The sequence below is a fragment of the Scyliorhinus torazame genome, chromosome 12 (genome assembly GCF_047496885.1).
Source record: "Scyliorhinus torazame isolate Kashiwa2021f chromosome 12, sScyTor2.1, whole genome shotgun sequence".
Classification (NCBI taxonomy): domain Eukaryota; kingdom Metazoa; phylum Chordata; class Chondrichthyes; order Carcharhiniformes; family Scyliorhinidae; genus Scyliorhinus; species Scyliorhinus torazame.
Window position 1 is genome coordinate 6,645,487 of NC_092718.1, and position 19,359 is coordinate 6,664,845.

Sequence of the window (19,359 nt, forward strand, 5' to 3'; positions counted from 1 at the left end):
TAAAACTTTTTATTCCCACTTTTCAGCGCTTGTTCGTGTGGGGATAAAATTAGATTTGGGGATTTTGCCGAAAACTCCACAGTCTCATTCTGAAGAGGCAATGAGGGAAAATACAACGCATATTTACTGACCCGATATAAGTGGCTCACAAATGATAGGCAAAGAGCTACAAACATTGGGCTAGGCTGTCCGTTTCAGCGGCTAAGTGCCGGCTGGAACGGAGAATCTGCGGGGATTCTATGACGAAAGAATCGGCGCCGACCCCTCGTCGATTCCGGGACCGGTGAGGGTCTAGCAGCAGCGCCGGGTGTAGCTCCCGGATCTCGCACCGAAAACGGCTGGAGAATGGCCGGGTCCCGAGCTGCGCATGTGCATGCCGATGGCCTGCAGCTGTCGCGCCATACAACATGGTGCCGGCCATGCGCTGGGTTCCCGGCCGCTGAGACTACACGTGTCCTGCGGGGTCGGGAACTCAGCCCATCGGGGGTGGAGCATCGTGGGAGGGCCTGCTGATGACATGCCAACGTCATTGCAATGGCACGCAACGCCATTACGGAGAGGGTGGAGCATGGCTGACTGGCATCAAACTAGCGCCAGTCCCGATTTGGGCATCGGAGTCGATTCTCCGCCCAATTGGCAATTACAATATCGGCATCGGGCAATGGAGAATCCGCCCATTGTCTTTATAGGATCCATATTATCATAAATAATGGGTCAATATTCTCTAACAGTGTGTATTGCCGTTATTTAGAATGCTAAGGGAGTAATAAGTTTTTTATTCTGCTGAAACCCCTTCAAACTTGCAAAAGAAACATTCAACAGCGTATTTGATGGTACTTTACAATAAATTAACATCCATCACTTCTGTAAAGATTTAATCACCTGCTAATGCTCGCATTCCAAGCATTGTCTGGCATCTTTGAATCTGTCTATATATATGTTTCTGGAACATACCTCTTCATTCACCTGAGGAAGGAGCAGCGCTCCGAAAGCTAGTGACATCGAAACAAACCTGTTAGATTTAACCTGGTGTTGTAAGACTTCGTACTGTTCTTTCTTCAGAGTTGGCACTTCGCAGTGTTACAATGAACCAAAGCTAGATTAAAGGTTTGGTGTTCTACACCTGCTTTGGATAAGATTTTTTTGGGTGAAATACTGGGTAGATATTGAGATATTGAAATGTGCTCCCTTTTTAAGTGGAGAGTGGGCATACAGCATACCAATATAGCAGTCAGATAGCCTGTAACAAGTCTGTGCAGGCATTAGTCCCATGGCAAATTTCTTGGAGACTATTTTTAGGCCTTCAGGCTGCATGCCTACTCCACTCAGGATTCTCCGGTTATCAACTACAATTAGGTTTTTTCTTAATATTCCTGTGGAACCAAGAAGAGCAGACGAGCTCCCCACAGCTCCACAATCCTGATGATTGCAACAATCCCGACCCATCTCCACCCAATTGCCCATCCAATCCTCCTCCAGGTACTTAACTAAAGACTGCTGTCGGGGATCCTGAAGTTCATTTTTCTCCTGGGGAAGTATCACCTGTTAGTTTGCAAGATGCACCAGCAATTTGATCTTAAAGTATAGATTAAGCCCTGTAGGTTTGAGTTCCCCAACAAAAGGCGAATCTCACTAACGGTATAATTTATTTTCCAGTTCTTGAGCCAAGTGTCATTGTCAAGCACACAGGGTCGGTTATAGCAAGAGTACAATGTCTGGCAAGTTTAGCAAGACTGCTATTTTAGTATCATTAGTACCAAGTTATCAGTGGATTTGTGGGTAGATCTAACTGAGCTGACTGCTTAATCTTCAAAATTTAAATTTAGATCATTGTGTTTATAAAGGGGAAGGATGTCAGTGCTGCAACTGGAAGACATCTTCACTTTTGCATTTGAGAACAGCTTCAAGCCCACCTCGATATGGTACCTGGCAGATGGAATACAATGTTGACAAATGTGAGGTTATCCATTTTGGTAGGAATAACAGCAAAAGGGATTATTATTTAAATGATAAAATATTAAAACATGCTGCTGTGCAGAGAGACCTGGGTGTGCTAGTGCATGAGTCGCAAAAAGTTGGTTTACAGGTGCAACAGGTGATTAAGAAGGCGAATTGAGTTGTGTCCTTCATTGCTAGAGGGATAGAGTTTAAGACTAGGGAGGTTATGCTGCAATTGTATAAGGTGTTAGTGAGGCCACACCTGGAGTATTGTGTTCAGTTTTGGTCTCCTTACCTGAGAAAGGAAGTACTGGCGCTGGAGGGTGTGAGGAGGAGATTCATTAGGTTAATCCCAGAGTTGAGGGGGTTGGATTTCGAGGAGAGGTTGAGGACACTGGGACTGTACTCGTTGGAATTTAGAATGGTGCGGCGGGGGGGGGCGAATCTTATAGAAACAGATAAAATTATGAAGGGAATAGATAGGATAGATGCGGGCAGGTTGTTTCCACTGGCGGGTGAAAGCAGAACTAGGGGGCATAGTCTCAAAATAAGGGGAAGTAGATTTAGGACTGAATTTAGGAGGGACTTCTTCACCCAAAGGGTTGTGAATCTATGGAATTCCTTGCCCAGTGAAGCAGTAGAGGCTCCTTCATTAAATGTTTTTAAGATAAAGATAGATAGTTTATTGAAGAATAAAGGGTTATATTTGAGCAGGAAAGTGGAGCTGAGTCCACAAAAGATCAGCCATGATCTCATTGAATGGCGGAGCAGGCTCAAGGGGCCAGATGGCCGACTCCTGCTCCTAGTTCTTATGTTCTTATCTTCTAACCAGATGTAAAGCGGTCTAAATTTACCCTGGTACAAATCTCAGAAGATCACATCCTACTACATCAGTCTAAGTTTGCGATTTCCCGCACAGCTATATTTATGGCCTTTATATCTAGGCTGGCAATTTAAAAATTAATTTCACTTAAGATCTTTATAGCCAGAGAGAGTCAAGTTGATCCCATTAATCAGGTTCAATTTGAATCAGATCCAAAGAGATGAAAAGATGTGTTCTGATTACAGTGCCAATTAGTTTCCTGACCACCTTCATCCCCCAAACAGTACATTTTTTAAATATTAAAGCAGTATAATTTGCCATCAGAGGTCAACAGCTTACCACCATCTCAAGAGCAATTAGGGATGGACAATAAATGCTGGCTTTTCCAGCGATATCCACTTTCCAAGCTTCTTACATGGAAAAGGATGAGAAAGGAAACAAACAGCCCATAGAGTTTTGGCCTTTGGTCAATCTTGTGCATCTACTAAAGACTCACTGCTCAGTTGGCTGGACAGCTGGTTGGTGATGCAGAGCGAGGCCAGCAACGTGGATTCAATTCCCGTACCGGCTGAGGTTATTCATGAAGGCCCCGCCTTCTCAACCTTGCCCCTCGCCTGAGGTGTGGTGACCCTCAGGTTAAATCACCACCAGTCAGCTCTCTCCCTCAAAGGGGAAAGCAGCCTCTGGTCATCTGGGACTCTGGCGACTTTACTGGGACAGCCTTAAGGGCAGGCACTCAATTGTCCTCTTCACTGAGCAAAATGTGCAGTGCAGAGAAATATCAAACAGAGGAAGGAGAGAAATATAAGTTAAGCAGTCTGCACGAAAAAAGTTACTTTAAAATAATGCTTAAACACTAAATGCTAATAACGTTGCTGGAGGTTCTTGCTTTGAGAGGTTATTGAGCCAATGACTGCAAAGGAGCTGAATTGGCCCAGAATACAAGTGAATCTTAAACAACGTCATTAATTAGCAATGCCAGGGCAGCATGGTGGCACCATGGTTAGCACTGCTGCCTCATGGCGCTGAGGACCCGGGTCCGACCCTGGCCCCGGGTCACTGTCCGTGTGGAGTTGGCACATTCTCCCCGTGTCTGCGTGGGTCTCACCCCCACAACCCAAAGATGTGCAGGTTAGGTGGATTGTGAACGCTAAATTGCTCCTTAATTGGATGGAAAAAAATGAATTGGGTACTCTAAATTTGTTTATTTTTAAATTAATGAGCAATGCCTCAGTAAGACAGCACGGTGGGCGACATGGTTGCACAGTGGTTAGCACTGTTGCCTCACAGCTTCGGGGACCCGGGTTCAATCTGGCCTTGAGTGACTGTCTGTGCGGAGTCTGCACGTTCTCCCCGTGTCTGCGTGGGTTTCCTCCGGGTGCTCCGGTTTCCTCCCACAAGTCCCGAAAGACGTGCTGTTAGGTAATTTGGACATTCTGACTTCTCCCTCCATTTCCCCGAATAGGGGATTTTCACAGTAACTTCATTGCAGTGTTAATGTAAGCCTACTTGTGGCACTAATAAAGATTATTATTATTATTACACAGTTGGGTAAACCATCCTGCCCAGCTCTTCTGGTGAGGCTATCATTTGCTTATTATTTGAGCAGAATTATTAAAACAAAGGAAGCTTGAAAATTGTAGAAAGATCAAGGATTTCTTAAAAGTCATCCGATGTTGAGAATTCCTCTTTAACCTGATTGAGTACACTCACTATCACAGGGTAATTGAGTCCATATCATGCAAACATGTTATAATGAGGTTCTTTCAAAATCGTCAAACCAGTAGCCAGAATAATAAAACAAACAAAATGATGACCATCAACCCCAATAAACTCAATTTTATTTCCTCTGGTAACAGAAATGTGCATATACGTGTGCAACACAGGTGGAGGCGAGTTGAAGAAATCAGTCATTTTATCTGTTCACCTTTAATCCTTGTCTCTCGCCTGTGCGTCTTGTAGGATATTCTGTCGTTGTGTCAAACTTCCAGCAGTTGACTTTTGATGGCTTTCAAACATGTGAATAATTTTTCTCAGTAATGGATGACTGTTTGGGATGGCCGTGGTATGATCTCAGCATCATTATCATCATTTCCTTCAGCTTGCTGGATGTTTTGAGGATTTGGATCTGTTATATTGGCCAATACTTCATCACCTGTCATAGTCTTACTGGTCGCTTCTTGGGCATTGACACTCAGTTATATGTATTAATGTCAATATCTAATTTAGCTCCGAGTACTAATCTGCTGTTGATTATGTTGTGGTCATGGAATCTATTGTAATCTATAAGTCTCTTAGTCTTTTCAAGTATTTCTTCTTCAGTGAAGCGTTTGAAACCCGCTTTGTTGTTGCGGTTAGTTTCTTCGCCAATGCAGAAACCAAGGCATGTTTCCATACTTTTGATGTAATTGGTTATCACTTCTTTGCCTGGCCTGTTGTCACGGGTCCTTATTGTTCACCATTCTCTTGATCAATTCTATTCTGTTTCAAGGTCAATATGATACCTTGGTCAAAGAGTTGAATTTGTGACATTTTTTTGGGGGGTAGATAGATTAATTTGATGTTCTCATCTTGTGTTACCAGGTTATTTGGGGGCGAATGGGCAGCTGTCAAGCAGCAAGGTGGCCTTCTTTTGTAGTTCGATCTGTCTGAGACATTTTCCGATGTTGGGTATATATTAATTAATTTAAAAATGTAAGATTGCTTCCTTTCATGATTTTGTGCACACTATCCCCTTGATCTTGATATGGGTATCACTGCAAGTTTGACCAATATTGATACAGACAAAAAACAGTGCTTAACTCGTCACAAGGCTACGGCTGGTTCAAGCTACTTTGTGGAGCATTTGTGTTCCAACAATATTCTGAAATACATTTTGAAATTATAAATTTATTTGAAGATTTTGGGATCCAAAGCCACATTATACTGAGTTACATGCTATACCGGACCTTGTTATAGTGGGGGCCCAGTGTATATGCAATTGATTTATTATCTCACTCAATCTAGTACTCTTCATTTAACAATAATTTATTTATTTGAAAAATGGTATTCTGCATATTCTGGTTAACTTCTGTGACTCCTGGTGATATTCTACAAGTTGCTCGCAAATCAAATAATCAGAGTTCTAGAGAAATGATGGGCACAAAGATTTGCAATTCAACATTTTTGGGCCACAAACAAAACTATGTTTTTATTTATTTGTCTCAGTGTTGCCCGCGAGCCAGTATTGCTCATCCCTAATTACTGTTACGGTGGTGATGGGGAGTCAACTTCTTAAACTGTTGCAGCCCATGAGATGTAGGTACACTCACAGTGCTTTTAGGGAGGGAGTTCCAGGAGTTTGACCAAGTAACAATGAAGAAGCAGCAATATATTTCCAAGTCACAATGGTGTAGGAGGAGGGGCAGCACGGTGGCGCAGTGATTAGCACTGCTGCCTTGCGGCGCCGAAGTCCCAGTTCGATCCCGGCTCTGGGTCACTGTCCGTGAGGAGTTTGCACATTCTCCCCGTCTTTGCATGGGTTTCACCCCACAACCCATAGATATGCAGGGTAGGTGAGTTGACCACGCTAAATTGCCCCTTAATTGGAAAAAATGAATTGGGCACTCTATATTTATTTTTTAAACTGAATGGTGTAGGAGGAAAACCTATAGATGATGGTGCTCCTAGGCTTCCATTTCCCTTGTGCTTCTGAGGCGTAGAGGTCACAGGTTTGGGAAGTGCTGTCACATGAGCCTTGGCAAGTTTCTCCAGTGTGCCTTGTATAAGACACACACTTCTGTCACTGTGTGCTGATGGTGGAATGAGTGTTCAAGGAGGTAGATGGGGGTGATTGAACAGGCTTTTCTGTGTCCTGGATGGTGTTGAGCTTCTTCTGTGTTGTTGGAGCTGCACCAATCCAGGCAAGTGCAGAGAATCCCATCACACTCCCCACTTAGGCCTTGTAGATGATGGACAGGCTTTGGGAAATCAGGAAGTGGATTACTCACCGCAAACTTCCCAACCTCTGACCTGCCCTTGTAGCCACCCTATTTATACGACTGGTTCAATTAAATTTCTGATCAATGGTGTCCGGCAGTATGTTAATGGTGGGATATTCAGTGGTGATAATGCCATTGAATGTCAAGGGGAGATGGTTAGATTCTCTGTTATTGGAGATGGTGATTGTACAATGTAGTATTGTACATTGTAATTCTTGGCTGTGACTTGATTAGCAAAGTCTGCTCTCTGAATTATAAAGGATTTGTAGCATTTATACTATGACTTGATATTTCTTGCACCAAGCCACATTTACCCTTACCTGTTCTCACTAAGTTGCACGCAGCCCAGCAACACCTCAAATTTAAAATTTTCATCCTCATATTTAAATACCTCCATGGCCTCACCCCTCCCTATCAATGTAACCTCATCCAAAACTGCAATTGTCTGAAAACAAAACATTACTCCAAATTTGGCCTCTTGCGCATCTCCAATTTCCTTCAATCCACCACTGGCAGCCATACCTCCATTGTCCAAATCCCAAGCTCTCGAATTCCCTCTGTAAATCTCTCCACCTTTCTCTTCTCCTCATCTCTGGCACTCATTAAAACCTCTCTCTTCAACCAAGCTTTTGATTGCCTGTCCTCATAACTCCCTTTGTGGCTAGGTGTCATGCTCTGTCGAATAACAGTCCCAGAAAGCACACTGTGATGCTTCAATACATTAAAGGCACTATACGAATGCATTGATTGGTGCTGTTGAAGAGATTGATAGTAGCAAGCCTGTGGATTGGGAACAGTTCAGGATTCAGCAAAGGAGGATCAAGAGATTGATTAAGAGGGGGAAAATAGAGTGAGTGTAAACTTGCAAGTAACATAAAAGTGGACTGTAAAAGCATCTATAAGTATGTGAAAAGAAAAAGATAACTTAAGGCAAATGTCCCTTACAGTCCAAAACAGGAGAATTTGTAATAGAGGACAAGGAAATTGCAGAGCAATTGAACTACATAAGCTCTGTTTCACAGAGGAAGACACAAATAACTTCCCAGAAATGCTAACAAATCAAGAGTGAGAAGAAGCAATTGAAGGAAATTAGTATTATTAAATAAATAGTGCTGGAGGAATTAATGGGACTGAAAGCTGATAAATGAAATGAAATGAAAATCGTTTCTTGTCACAAGTAGGCTTCAAATGAAGTTACTGTGAAAAGCCCCTAGTCGCCACATTCCAGCGCCTGTTCGGGGAGGCTGGTATGGGAATTGAACTGTGCTGCTGGCCTGCCTTGGTCTGCTTTAAAAGCCAACAATTTAGCCCAGTGTGCTAAACCAGCCCCTACAGACCAGTTAGGCTAACATCAGTAGATGGGAAAATACTAGAGTCTAATATAAAGGATGTGTTAACAGGACACTTAGAAAATATCAATGGGATTAGACAAGGTCAACATAGATTTATGAAAGGTAAATCATGTTTGTCAAACCTAGGGCAGCATGGTGGCACAGTGGTTAGCATTGCTGCTTACGCTGCTGAGAACCCGGGTTCGAATCCCGGCCCGGGATCACTGTCCGTGTGGAATTTGCACATTCTCCCTGTGTCTGCATGGGTTTCGCCCCCACAAACCCGAAGATGTGCAGGGTAGGTGGATTGGCCGTGCTAAATTGCCCCTTAATTGGAAAAAACAATTGGGTACTCAACATTTTTTTAAAAAATGTTTGTCAAACCTACTGGAGGTTGCAACTAGTAGAATAGATAAGGATGAACCAACCGATGTGGTGTATTTGGATTTACGGAACGCTTTTGATAAGGTGCCACATATGAGGTAAGTGTGAAAAAATAAAGCACATAGTATTGGGGGTAATATATTGGCATGGAGGCCAAGTCACTTAAAATATTTAAGAAGGAAATAGATATCTAGATGCTATAGGTGTCAAAGGGTATGGGGGAGTTATGGTGTTAAGATAGAGGATCAGCTCTGATAATACTGATTGGTGGAGCAGACTCGAATGGCCTGCTCTTGCTCCTATTTTCTATGTTTCTCTGATATGGTGGGCTATGGAATGTTCAAGTCAAGATGAAATTAGTTCTCACAATAATAGGATGGCACAGTGGCATAGTAGTTAACACTGCTGCCTCACAATGCCAGGAACATGAGTTCAATTCCCAGCTTGGGTGACTGTGTGGAGTCTACACGTTCTCCCCGTGTCTGCATGGGTTTCCTCGGGTGCTCCAGTTTCCTCCCACAATCCAAAGATGTGCAGGTTATGTCGATTGGCCATGCTAAATTGCCCCTTAGTGTCCAAAAGGTTAGTTGGGGTTACAGGACGAGGGAGGAGGCATGGGCCTAGGTAGGGTGCTCTTTCGAAGGGCCGGTGCAGACGAATGGCCCCCTTCTGCGCTATCAGGATTCTGCAATTCTAATTTGTGTTCCTATTGACTCCTTAAAACACAGACTATGGTTTTGGTGGAGATTTTGTTTGTCCAAATTTAATCCATTTGTTACAATTTTTGTACAACATCCCAGGTCCATTTTGCTTGGCACCTGAATGTCTCATCAATATCTAACAAATCATATTACCTATCTCATTTATCTCCCTCACCCACTCTTAATTCAAGTGAGAAATGTTCCCTTTGTTGGACAGGCCATGATGAAAGCCAAAGGATGCCTTCTGAGGAACAAAACCTGACCCATCTACAGAGCACATCAGAGGCTAGACTGAAATAGTCCATCCAAAAGCTGAAAGGAATGTGCAGAGAAGGTCTCGGACAGTACGGTGTCACAGTACAGCTGGCCATGTTCACTCCCCTTCTCAAAGCCCGTTCCCTACTTTCTAATCGAAGGTCACGTATTTTGACGTTACTTGAAGATCGCACTTTGTGTTGCCTCTGGTAGAGAAAAACTTGGGCGGGATTCTCCAGTCGGCGACGCCAAAATCGCGTTCAGCGATCGGCCGGAGAATACCCGTTTACGGCTGAATCGGGACAGTGCAGGTTTCGCCTCCTCCAAAGCGGCAGAGTACATACCGCGCCATATCGACAGCCACAGGAGGTTGCCCGAGACCCCCACCCCCACCTCCCCACTCCCCCCCCCCCGCCCGATGCTCCGCTCCCGACCAGCCAAGTTCCCAATAGCGTCGGTCGCGTGCGGTATCATCCGTCGGTAACTCGGCGTGCCAGCAGCGGACTCAGTCCAGTGCCACCACCTCGGGGGAGTGACGATCCGCGGGCAAGGGGGACTTTGTCCGGGGCTAGGGGCACTGTTGGGGGGGTTGTCCAGGGCACGCGAGCCGGCCAAAGGGGGGGCACTATTTTGCAGTCCGGGTCCGCGAGCGGCCGGCGCCATGCACATGCTCGGCCACGGACCTGCCAATTCTCTGGGCCGTATCGGCAGCTAGAGCTGGGTGCTCTACGCTGCCTTGATGCTAGCCTCCAGCCAAACGGAGGATCGGTGGCCGTTTTGCCAAATTTTCGGTCGTAAAACGCCACCGTTCCCACGCCGGCGTGGGGACATAGTCTGAAAATCAGAGAATCCAGCCCCAGATTTTCCGGAGTAACCCAATAAATCAATGCAGATTTAGGGGGCTTTATTAACCAGATACTATGAAAAGTGGGTTAAAAACACGTCAGAACGGGCAGCACGGTGGCCTTGTGGTTAACACAACTGCTTCGCGGCGCCGAGGTCCCGGGTTCGATCCCGGCACTGGGTCACTGTCCGTGTGGAGTTTGCACGTTCTCCCGTGTCTGCGTGGGTTTCGCCCCCACAACCCAAAAATGTGCAGGGTGGGTGGATTGGCCACGCTAAATTGCCCCTTAATTGGAAAAAATAATTGGGTAATCTAAATTTTTAAAAAACATATCAGTAACATAATGCTCTCTCGCCCACAGCCTCCGAAGAAAATCTTTGGCCACTCCCAGCTCAATTTCTGTCAGTTTGCAAGATACATAAAATCTTGATTCATCCAATTTAAAAGAAACCTGGGGCTCTTGGCACATTGGTTGTTTAAAATTAATTTACAGCCTTCGATTGATAAATTAAAATAGAGATTACAACAGAAAACCAAAGTGGAGAAGGGCTGAGTCCCAGTTTGCAGCATTGGGCTATTTTAATAATCAAAAGTAGTTTTTTAAAAAACAGCCATTCCAGAGCTGGCCAATAATGAACAAAATAGTTTGCAACCCGTGCAGATGATTTTCCCCATTAACCGATCGGGAAAGACACACAGACACACACACACACACACCCAGCCCCGAAACCGTGCGAGAGATTAACCGTCTCAAGTCCAACCTTTTACCCAAATGAGCAAATGAAGGTTTATTGGTCCACAGGCTCCTTCCAAGGCTTCTGCTGGAGACATTCTGCACAATGTTCCTTCCACACTAACCACGTTTTTATTCCAAAATTAAATCTCAGGAGGACCTCCCCCCCCCCCCCCCCACACACACACACACTGATACAGAAGACAAATTAAATGGGTGTAATTGGTGTGATAGCATTGCGTCCCTGGGGAATTTGCTCTGCATTTAATTAGGGGATTAGTCTAGTAAGCAAATGTTACAGTGTATTCATCTTGATAACTCGGCATTTCCATTGAGGGGAGGCTAAGAGCTGCGATATTTTAAACAGATGTTTTAAACACCTGCTCGCGTAAACTGGGATCTCTTTCAGATGCAGAAAGCACAGGCTCAACTTTTATTGCAGATTTCCTAGCAGCTGATAAACCAGATCAAATTGTCGCCAAATAATTTAAATAATTCAACTAAATGAGTCGGATTCACACACACTGATTATTCTGAGTGTTTATGTAAAATGGAGATGGATGGTGGAAGAGATGGTGTGAGACCCACAGCAAAACTGTTCTTTCGGAGAGGCAGCAACGGCCGGATGGGTCGAATCGCCTGTTCCAGGACATTGTGATCAGTTTATATCCGAGCATGAGAATTTAAATGTTACGGGAGTAACAAACTCCCAACACATATATATGTCTTTAAAGGAGTTGGGCGCGGATTATTAAAGGTTTCATTCTAACTTGTCAAGAACTTGCCTCCTTTTCCTCTTCAGCTCAGTGGCTGCTCGGAGTGTTGGCGCCTCTGGAGATTGCCCCCCGCATCCCAGTTTGTCCAGGGGGGAGGGGGTCCCACCGCCCTGAGGGGGTGAGAGTGGGGGTAAGGGAAAGGTCCCAGAGCCCCGAGGGGGAAGGACGTCCCAAAACCCTGATGGGGACTAGAAGAGACCCAGATCCCTGAGGGGAGGTTGGGGTCAGAGAGCCCTGGGGGAGATCAGTCCCAGAGTCTGAGAGGGGAGAGGTCTCAGTCATGAGAATCTAGGTCCCAAAGCCTGGGGGAGGTTGCCCCAGAGACTGGGAGGGTGGGGGATCCCCAGAGTATTGTGGGATAGGGGATGCCAGAGTCTTCAGTGGGTGGGGGGGGGTCCAAGCACCCTGAGGGATGGAACATAGAACATTACAGCGCAGCACAGGCCCTTCGGCCCTCGATGTTGCGCCGACCTGTGAAACCACTCTAAAGCCCATCTACACTATTCCCTTATCGTCCATATGTCTATCCAATGACCATTTGAATGCCCTTAGTGTTGGCGAGTCCACTACTGTTGCAGGCAGGGTATTCCACACCCTTACTACTCTCTGAGTAAAGAACCTACCTCTGACATCTGTCCTATATCTATCTCCCCTCAATTTAAAGCTATGTCCCCTCATGCTAGACATCACCATCCGAGGAAAAAGGCTCCCACTGTCCACCCTATCCAATCCTCTGATCATCTTGTATGCCTCAATTAAGTCACCTCTTAACCTTCTTCTCTAACGAAAACAGCCTGAAGTCCCTCAGCCTTTCCTCATAAGATCTTCCCTCCATACCAGGCAACATTCTGGTAAATCTCCTCTGCACCCTTTCCAATGCTTCCACATCCTTCCTATAATGCGGTGACCAGAATTGCACGCAATACTCCAAATGCGGCCGCACCAGAGTTTTGTACAGCTGCAACATGACCTCATGGCTCCGAAACTCAATGGCGGGGTTCCAGAGCCTTGTAGGATCCCAGAGCCTTTTGGGGGGTCCCGGAGCCTTGGGGGGGTGGTCGATGTACCCTGAGGGATGGAGAGGACCCAGAGCCTGGGGGGAGGGGTCCTAGAGCCTGGGGGAGGGGGAGTAGCATTCCAGAGCTTGTGTCAGGAAACATAGTTGGTTTTAAATTATCTCTATTTGTATTTGTTGGTATTAAGACTAAGATATAGCTTTAAGTAAGTTTCATTTTGTTTTTCTGTGCAAGAAAGGGTTAAAATTTTAGTTAGCTTCATGTTAAGCAAAGGTGCCTATGTATCTGTGGGGTTTGGTTTCACATTGAACTATGCCTGCATTGTATTTAAGGGATTTATGATATGAAAGCAAACAGGGCTTAAAGAAAAACTAGGTTCTTGCTCAGAAATCTGGGGCCACCCTGGGATCTCTGAGTTAGATTTAAGTTGGACAGGACAAGGGAGCTGTGGGAAGCAGATTTACCAAAAGAACAAAACAAAGTCCAAAATCCAGGGACAAAAAAATGTCTCAGGAAGGCAATTGAGTTAAAGGAACAAAGAAAAAGCAATTGAGCAAGGTCCTGTTTGGTGAAGTTAAAGGGAAAAGCCAAGAAAGTGCTCCAAGTTAAAGAGACACCTGCAAAAAACAGATTCAACGCCAGCTAGCTGAGAAGGCAGACATCCAAAGTAAATCAAAAGTTGGCAACGTATTAATACAACCTGTGAAGTAGTGGTGTCCTGTTGGCATGGCTAGGTACCTGAGAGATTGTGTGGAAGCTTGAGTGCACATGGCAATTCAAGGAAGGGGAATTCCAAAAGGAGAGATTGAAATCCTGGAAGTGGATCCTTGGTAAAGACATCAAAGAGAAAGTATTGTTTGGGAGAGGGTTCCATGGCAAGAGTGGAGTTCGGAAGGTAAGAGGTCCAGTGAGACCAGTCATCTCACAGTGTAACAAACATCTGGGGAAATTTGATGTAAAGTCCACAGAAGTTGTTTTGGGCTGGCATCTGTCATTTGGTTTCAGAGTGTGGTGAGTCTGACCACATTTCACCAATTGGTTTACATTGACTGCGTACCTATGAAAGAATTTTATAATATCGGACATTTGCTGTAAGTTGCATTATCTTTACAAATCTGTCTACATCTGTAACGATATAGGTGGGGTGAAGGATTGGTGTATTATAGTAAATCTCTTATTTAATGAAGGATTTATTATTTTGTTAAAAGTTAACCATCAGTCCTGTGACTCTGCTCTTCCATGTAATTTTAAAAAGTTTTTAAAAACTAACTTATGGGATGAGGGCATCATTGGCTAGGCCAACATTTATTGTCCAACCCTAGTTGCCCTTCAGGGTGTGGCACAGGTGCGCTGCAGTCCCTGAGGTGTAGGCAAACCCACAGTGCTGTTAGGGAGGGAATTCAAGGATTTAACACAGTGACAGAGAAGGAATGGTGATATATTTCCTAGTCAGGATGGTGAGTGACTTGGAGGGGAACCTCCAGGTGGTGGGGTTCCCAGGTATCTGCTGCTCTTGTCCTTCTAGATGGTAGAGGTCGTGGGTTTGGAAGGTGCTGTCTCGGGATCCTTGGTGAGTTCCTGCAGTGCATCTTGTAGATGGTACACACAACTGCCACTGTTCATCGGTGGTAGAGGGATTGAATGTTTGTGGAAGGAGGAGCAATCAAGTGGGCTGCTTTGTCCTGGATGATGTTGAGCTTCTTGAGTGTAGTTGGAACTGCACTCATCCAGGCAAGTGGAGAGAATTCCATTACACTCCTGACTTGTGCCTTGTATATGGTGGACAGGTCTTGGGAAGTCAAGAGGTGGTTTGCTCGCCACATGAATCCTGCCCTCTGACCTGATCTTGTAGCCACGGTGACCCCCAGAAAGTTGAGAGTAGGAGATTCAGCGATGGTAATGGTGTTGAATGTCAAGGGACAATGGTTAGATCCTCTCTTGTTGGAGATGGTCATTACCTGACACTTGTGTGGCGTGAATGTAACTTGACACTTGTCAGTCCAAGCCTTGATATTGTCCAGGTCTTGCTGCATTTGGACAGGGACTGCTTCAGTATCTGCAGAGCCACAAATGGTGCTGAAAATTGTGTAGTCATCAGCAAATATCCCCACTTCTGACCTTAAGATAGACTTCATGGGGTCCAAAGCCGATATTCATGACTCCAGGGCAACTCCCTCCTAACTGAATATGATTGATGCCATCACCTCTGCTGGGTCTGTCCTGCTGGTTGGACAGGCCATACCCAGGAATGGTGGTGCCTGGGACATTATCTGTAAGGAAGATTCCATGAATATGTCAAGCTGTTGTGTGACCAGTCTGTGAGACAGCTCTCCCAATTTCAGCACAAGCCCCTAGCTGTTAGTGAGGAGGACAGACTCGACAGGCTGCGTTTGTAATTGTTCTTTCTGGTGTCTAGGTAAATGCCGAATGGTTCATTTGGTCTCGCTCCTTTTTGTTTTCTTTGTAGTGGTTGAATACAACTGAATGGCTTTGCTGGGCCTTTTCAGAGGACATGGAAGAGTCAACCACATTGCTGTGGGTGTGGGGTCACATGTAGGCCAGACCAGGGAAGGGACGACACGTTCCTTCCCCAAAGTACTTTAGTGAACTAGATGGATTTTTACAACAATCAACAATGGCTTTATGGTCATCATTAGACTTTTAATTCCAAATGTTTTTATGGAATTTAAATTGGTGGGATTCACACCCAGGTCCCCAGAGCAGTAGCCAGGGTCCCTAGATTATTTAACCAGGGACAATTCTTACTTCATCCCCTCCTCCCCTTGAGATACCATCTATCAATCCAGGGTTCCGCTCTGGGACCTGACTGTTCAGTAGCAACATCAGCTGGGATGGTAACACTTGAGGGGGGGGGGGGGGGGGGGGGGAGGGGGGGGGGGGGGGGGGAAAGAGTCCCAGAGCCTTGAGGAGGATCTTAGAGTCTTAGTCATAGAGTCACAGGGTATTACACTACAGAAGGAGGCCATTCGGCCCATCTTGTCTGTGCTGGCCACCAAGCACCAATTCAAATACCCAATACCCAACACTTGCTCCAGTAGTCTTGTCGGCTATGTCATTTCAAATATTCATCTAAATGATCCGTGAAGGGGGCGGGGGGGGGGGGGGGGGGGCGGCGGGCTGTGGACAGGACCAGTTGTGGAAAGTTGGTATGAAGTTGAGAAGCCAGGGGCGACCCTCTCCCGCTTGCAGTCCTACCCCTGGACCACAAAAAAGGGGCCATTTTAGACCATGGCCAACCCACATTCCACTCTGTATCTGTGCAAAGCAGAGCAGCAAATGTCACCGTGTCTCAGACCATCACTCTCTTGTACTATGCAGCAGCCAAGGGTGATTTCGCTTTATCATCCACAGGTTGTAATTTTAACTCTCCCTTTCAAAATGCAATGTCATGAAAAGTCATTTTCGAATCTTGTGTTTTAAAAACCAGAGACAGAGACATTTGCCCATCAGCTTCAGTTGTGTGGTTCCAGGTACTATCATCTCTTGCTATTTTCCTGTGGACCTCTTTGGGAGGAGTGGGGGCTTTTTGGCATGTCACCCATTTTGAACTTTTAATTTATAATTTAGCCAACTACGTGCGTTAAAATATGATTTAAAGCAAACAATGCATTTGCCCAGCATTAAACTGATTGACTCAATTACATCCGAAATTGATCATGTTACCTATTTCTGATCTTTAAGAATTCCTCTTTTCATTAAACAGTCAATAAACTGTTGTTTATTACTTATCGATTATGTGTTTCGAACTAAACTGCACAGATGTTACTCTACGTTCTACCACTTCTCCCACAGCCAGAAAAGTTTTGTGTTTTTCCACTGGACTGGGGTGGGCACAGTAAGAAGTCTTACACCAGGTTAAAGTCCAACAGGTTTGTTTCGAATCACTAGCTTTCGGAGCGCTGCTCCTTCATCATGTGAGTGGAGTATTTTTCCAGCATTTTCTGTTTTTTAAGTCTTCACTCAAGGTTTGTGATGCAAAGTCTGGGAGCTAGACAGAGGTGCAGAGTTCGGGGATCTGTGCATCCTTTATTTGAATTAAATGATGTGGAGATGCCGGCTTTGGACTGGGGTGAGCACAGTAAGAAGTCTTACAACACCAGGTTAAAGTCCAACAGGTTTGTTTCGATGTCACTAGCTTTCGGAGCGCTGCTCCTTCCTCAAGTATGTTCCAGAAACATATATATAGACAGAAACATACTTCTTCATTCACCTGAGGAAGGAGCAGCGCTCCGAAAGCTAGTGACATCGAAACAAACCTGTTGGACTTTAACCTGGTGTTGTAAGACCTCTTACTGAATTAAATGATTCATTGGATTTCTTTTTTCTATCTGTGTAGTATTTTATCCCTCTATATCTGACGGATTGCATGGATAAGGCAGACGGTGACAGTAAAGTCTGGTGTATCCCAGAGAGATGGAGTGGCCGCCTGGGATTGTGAAATATCCTTATCTCACGGAGCCTTTGGTCCTATCTGCTTCTGAGGGGGAGTTTGGGATGGGTGATTCGATGCCTGTCATCTTGGCGAATCTCACATCCTGGGGACGAATAATCTCAACATTCCATTATCACCCTCCCTGGAACCTCTTTGGGACATTATTCCTGAGCCATGGTCGCTGTATACAAAATGTTGCTGCTTCAACCTGCCGCCACATCCTCTGGATCTGAAAGTTAATATAAACCGGACACCCCTCAAAAGTTTGTATTGGGGTAAAAACTTTCCCTAGTGAGTGTCCCGTTTGCAGAAGAGCACATTAACCTCCTCCAGTCAGCTACATTGCCGACCCCGCCTGAATCTCTTTCAGATTAGGGGCTGGTTCAGCTCACTGGGCTAAATAGCTGGCTTTGAAAGCAGACCTAGGCAGGCCAGCAGCACGGTTCAATTCCCGTACCAGCCTCCCCGAACAGGCGCCGGAATGTGGTGACTGGGGGCTTTTCACAGTAACTTCATTGAAGCCTACTCGTGACAATAAGTGATTTTCATTTTCAGATTCCCAGCAATTGTCTTTTTCTTCCCCCCCCCTCCCGCCCCCCCCCCCCCCCCCCCCCCCATCTCAATATATTTTTCAACGCCCGGTGCAGTGTTAAAAGAGGCATCAAAACTTTCATTCTCATTCAGCCTGCGCTGCCCCGAGATTCATGTTGCACACTCCCCGACCTCCAATCACTGTTCACAGAGGAGTTGGAACCCGGTCAAACCCCTCCTCGGGCGCTCTGCAAAGAATGTTTGGCGTGAAATGCATATTGCAAACATTGTGGGACGGCAGAGTGGAAAGAAATTGAACTGCGTCTCTCATCACACTGTTACGCATTGTACTTCTTAAAACAAATGTTACGAATAAAGTATATATTTTTGAATATAAAAATCCTACTCGTGACCCGCAGTATTGGTCTTTACGTGATCCTGGAGAAATAATGATCAGGGAGAGTGGAGGGATGAAATAAGAAGAAATATTCTCTAGGAGGAAATTGACTGTCAAACCAGTTTTTTTATACATGTATTATAAACTGACATTGTGATGAAGAATTGGCACCAATTACACAAGGAGTGTGGAACTGCTAGAAATGTTCCTGTTGGGCACTTTGATAAACTCCAGCACCTCCACTAGCCATTCGACGCTGCGGCGTCTTTCCAATACTTTTACCTCAACCCCTTTACTGGGTCTAAATTAACACTAACAGACCACCCCGTGCCCGCCCTGTGCCAAATACTCATCCAGGGCTCCTCTACCGAGCTGCAAAGAAAACGTTGCATTTATATAGCGCCTCTCGCGACCTCAGGAGCCGGAAATATAATCTTCACCTTCTGCTACTTTGTGTTTTGGCTTTTTACTCAATAGGAATGAATGGAAATGCAATTGATTCCACCGGCAGCAGATTATTCACACTGACAATTGTTATTTTAATCCCTCAATCAAATCCTCAACTTGGCACTTTATAGTACAGTAGCTCCAGCCAGTTCCTGCTGCAGTGTCTGGACCACTTAGTCCGGGAGGTAATGATCAGAAATACACCGCCCGGTGTCCCTAAATCTTCCTAAAATTCCCATTGGGAAAAAAAAGTTGATCACAATGACAGCACCGCCTGAGAAGCAGTGCTTCACTGAAGAACAAGAGATGATTCTGGAGATGACAAGAGGCGTCATAAATAAAGAAAAGACTTTTAAAATTCAATATTTTTATACACGCAATTCTAACTTCCCGGGTACAGTGGAAGGAACACAAATCAGAACGATCGTACTTACGTTTCAATTCACGTCTTCATATCTGTTCTAAACTGGGAGAAATCGGGAGGCGAAATCATGATCTTAGCACAGCATGGCAATAACTTGTCCTGTGTATCAGTCCCTGGGCACGGTATCCCGACCATTGCATCGATGCATTTATACAAACAGCAAGTAACCCCTTGCGTTACACCATGCTGCTAACGCCTGGGGGAATTCTCCATTGAACTGGTCACAATTACTTCCTATTGGTGCGCGGTACTTGCCCATCCATCCCGCTTCTGGTTGGATGAAAAGGAAATCATATATACTCGTGTCTGCTCTCAGAAAGTGCTCC

The 19,359-nt window shown here is 45.2% G+C and overlaps 1 protein-coding gene across 13 annotated transcripts in view; it reads right to left on the reverse strand.

The window, feature by feature from the left end:
- The window catches only part of megf11 (multiple EGF-like-domains 11), a 664,461-nt gene extending 645,102 nt beyond the window's left edge, over positions 1-19,359 (reverse strand). For 6 of the 13 annotated variants that reach the window (XR_011933846.1, XM_072470335.1, XM_072470334.1 and 3 more), the window contains exon 1: positions 19,044-19,358. The gene's annotated coding sequence lies outside the window, so the exon portion shown is untranslated. Of the gene's footprint in view, positions 1-19,043 lie in introns of all 13 variants that reach the window. The other 7 variants (XM_072470327.1, XM_072470330.1, XM_072470328.1 and 4 more) reach the window with 3 other exon arrangements.